A 4,346-nucleotide genomic window follows, 5' to 3' on the forward strand; every position below is an offset into this window, starting at 1 on the left:
ATCCCAATTCTACCTTACAAATCTGGCTAGACCAGAGGATGTACATTGGTACAGATAGCAACTGGAAACACAGGGAATCCAGGACAGATGACTCTTTCAGGACCAGTGGTGAAAGGGTCGATGCCTGGAGGGTGAAGGGAATGTGAGGTGGAAAGGGGGAACCAGTTACAAGAATATAGGTATTGCCTCCTCCCTGGGGGAGGGACAGCAGAGAAGAGGGCGGGGGGAGACGTTGGACAGTGTAACTTATGACAAAACTGTAATAAGTTGTGAATTATGGAGGGTTCATGACGGTGGGGGGGTAGGGAGGGAGGGGGAAAATGAGCAACTGATATTAAGGGCTAAAGTAGAAGGCAAATGTTTTGAGAATGATGAGGGCAGAGAATGTACATATGTGCTTGACACAATGGATGGATGTATGGATTGTGATGAGAACTGTACGAGCCCCAATAAAATAATTTTAAAGAAAAAAACACCAATTCCAATGACAAACGTTTTCATAATTATCTTGGAGATCACAGCTTCCTCAAATGCCCTGACGCCAGTTTGAGTTCTCCCAAGCGGCGGGGTGATTACCAAGCTTGACACTAACCCTTGGCTAGAGGAGAGGCTGAGAGCCCCTCTCCCACGCCCTGCAGGTGAGAGGAGTCCAGGAGGTTATTTCCTTCTCCTCTGGCCAGCCAGGCAGGTACTGGGCCCGTACCCAGTTGTTGGTTCTTAAACTGTGACTATTGTGTATGTCTCTACCACTTTCACAGAGGGGCACTAGCAGATGAAACTGACAAGATGGCAGTGGGTTTGGAGGTTTTGTTACTGGTTTCAAATCACATATGGCTTTAATGGACTCATCCCTTCAGAGCCTTTTTTTTTTTTTTTTTGTAGCTCAGAATTTTAATTCAGTGAATTCCTGGAAATATGCAAATAATTATCTGCCAAGATGAATTTGTTATTATCAGACAGGATTTTCACAACTCAGTTGGATCCTAAATTACCTTGTAATTCCTGAGTCTGGATTAGTGCTACCATCATGAGCTTCCACGCTAGCATTCCTAAAGCAAGATGAATGAACCATGTGAACATCTCAGGCTAACACTGAAGGCATGTGCTCTTGTACACACACACTGAAATCAAGAACAAACGATGCATTTGAAAAACCAATCACCCCATCATATAAAATGTAGAAATTCAAATTCAAACCATCGAGATGGCTGCACTATATCCCCCAAATCGACTGCCGTGCAGTCAGCCGAGCCTCATAGCCACTGTATGTCAGGTTCTGAGGCCATCAATCGTTTCAGAAGCAGACAGCCTCATCTTTCTCCTTCGGGAAGGTTGGTGGATTTGAGCAGCCAACCTTGCACTTAGCAGTCTAATGTTCACCAGGGCTCCATACGGTTTAGAACTCTAAGAAGTCACCTTAGGGAAAATATAGATTAACCAGTTCTTTCTCTCAGGAATTTAGGATGGAGCCTCAATTGTTTAGGTTAGTCTCTCCCTGTGGCTGGAACCAAGGGCACGTAAATAGTTAAGAGCTTGTGAGCAGCCAGCCACATGCAGCCTGAACACAGGAAGGCAAGCACACAAAAGAGTGGCTCAGATGACAGACAGGAAAAGTCCAGGCTGTCCCTGGTCATAGGCCCTAATAAGGTCTGACTGCTTTATACTTTCCATTGGTCCATGGATTCCTTCATCCCCCCCTCTCTCTTTTCTGCCCTCCTCCCTTTCCTCTCTTCCTTCATTTCTTTTCTAAAGCTAGTTCAAAATAATTTCTGTTACCTGTACCAGAGTTTAACTAAGGTAATAACCAAAATCCACTCTAATGTCAATTGGTTGATTAATTACTAGGCTATCTATCTTTTATAAACTTTCTATTCTTTTAATAGTCATAAATATGACTTTGGTGTGTTGTTAGTACAGACAAATGCTGAGATGATGTTGAGCATTTTATCAGGAAGGAAAATATATAGGAACATTCAAGGTAAAACCTTGAATTACCTGTACAACAACCAGAAATATTAAATCTGGCGCATTAAAGCTATCTGATTATGCTCCTATTCAAAGCCACCTTAATTCTGAACAGATCAGATGAAACTAAACCAAACCCACTGCCATCAAGTCAATTCCAACTCCTATCAACCCGATCTATATAGGGGTTCCGGGGCTGTAAATGTTCACGGGAGCAGATAGGCTCATCTTTCTCTGTTGGCGTGACTGGTTGGTTTGAACCGCTGGTCTCTTCGTGTGTAGGATCAAAAGGGGATAACTCAATATAGGACATTTCCCTATGTAATGCCCCCAGTAACTAGCCATGAGCCTTCTGAGCACAGGCGTTGCTCTCCATTGGTATTTCTAACAACACTTGCCAGGAAGCAGTTAGGCCACACATTGTTGGCACTTTCTACTGTTAAGTGAGAAAGGGTAGGTAACAGAAACTTAGTATCACCAAGCTCTGTCCAAGAGTGTGTGTTTGCATGCCTGTGCTGGTGTCAAGATGGTCCTGAGGCAGATCCAGGCTCCCCAAAGCTAGATCCACACCCATTAGTGCTGACTACAGACAGACCAGTTTAACATGAACAGCAAGTCAGAGGATGACGATCCGAAGAGTGAACCAAATGTAGTGGGTGTCAGGATTATATAAACAAAAACAATATTATGAAATCCTGGAGACAGAAGGAGCATAAAAACAATTCTACCATTTTACAGAGACGGAATCTCTATCAACCAACTCCCCAACCAGGCCATCCAAACATGGGAATAAAATCCAAGAGACTGTGACCAGATTAGGATAATGCCAAAAAGCAGAAGCAGTTATTTCCTAAAGTTATTCTTTAATGATTTAAAATGTAATTTCAATGAATAAATGGCACATGTATTAGAAAATCACCTATGAATATTTCTACTGTAATATGCTTTGGATATTACTTGATTTTTTTTTTAAAGGATATCACAACTACTGGGCTAGCATTTTAATTTAGAACAGGAAAAAAGCATGTCCTCATGCAAAGCTTAAATGGTTTGTAAGCTTGCAACTTTGGCAGACAGACAGGGTAGTTCCTGTGACAAAATTCTAAATGGCAGAGAGCTACTTATTTTAATAAATACTTTTTAATTCCAGTCATTCACAGAAGAGTCCTATAAAAGTCACCAGAAATTAGACTGCTGTGTCAGCTGGGACTGGAATTAAAAGAATAATTGTTTAGAGTCTAAATATAAGCTGCTGTTCAAAATTACTGGTGAGGAGTGGATTTTGGTCTTCAAGGGCTACTTTAGCACAAGCCTTTGGTAAGTCAACACAGGTGAGCGAGGAGTGCGGACATACATATTGGTCCATTCCCTAGCAGTACAATCCACTCTTTATGGCTCTGCACAGTATTTTTAGAAGCCCTTGGTAAAATGTGAGGTTACAACTTCTTATATTTCCCAAGAAGTGTTATTTAAGTTACCTCTAAAGTATAGCTCCATAAAAGTAGGTTTTTTAAAGAAACAAAATTATTCTGAAACAACGGTGAAACCAATACCACTGCTTTAAGTGATACTTATAAACTACACATTTTTAGGTTAAATATTTTAAAAATCTACCATTCACCTGAATTAACTTGCCTAAATTACTTACCTGGATCCTGAGGACTTCAGTATAGACAAACTACTTCTTAAAATCGATTTTGCTACCAAGGCTGCCAGTGAGAATATAGAGATATACTCAAAATGAATAGGATCGGCTTCCAAGTAATTTCTAAATCCTAATTGTTAACCAGATCTTCTTGGAATAGTTTGGTCTATTAGTGACAAAACAAAAGCCAACTAAAATCTCATGGAGAATCTCAAATTGGAGGAATTACCATTTCTAGTCTTCTGTTCCATATAAAATTAAGAACCCAAAGCTTTGAGGAGTAGTCCTCACTCGTGGCAAGGTTCATGCACTGTCACATGTACCTTAAACCCGACACTTAGACTTTCAAACAACTACATCTATAACCATCCTTTAAAAAAAAAAAAGTCCTCACATATTTTCCACGATTTAAAAAAACCGCTCATTAAAAATCATATGATGACGACTTTAGAAGTAGCACTTCATCGCTTATAGTCTTAGACCAAGGCAGGCAGAAATGTACAATCCAAATCGCTGGGAGAAATTCAGTCCGGTGGGAAACTTTCAAAACACTCTCGAATACCTCTTCCCCCTTCAAACCAAACCAAACTCGGTACCTGGCAAGCTCCGGGGTTCCGACCTATTAAATGCGGGCCGGGCCGCGGGGAGCCTAGCCCCGCACGGCGGGTGTGGGTGCGGGTGCGAGCGCCTCGGGGTGCGCCCCTCCCGCCGCCCGGCGCCCCACGCCCCCCGGGCC

Source organism: Echinops telfairi, unplaced genomic scaffold (assembly GCF_000313985.2).
Source record: "Echinops telfairi isolate 266 unplaced genomic scaffold, ASM31398v2 ScPeMD7_2;HRSCAF=8, whole genome shotgun sequence".
Taxonomy (NCBI): Eukaryota; Metazoa; Chordata; class Mammalia; order Afrosoricida; family Tenrecidae; genus Echinops; species Echinops telfairi.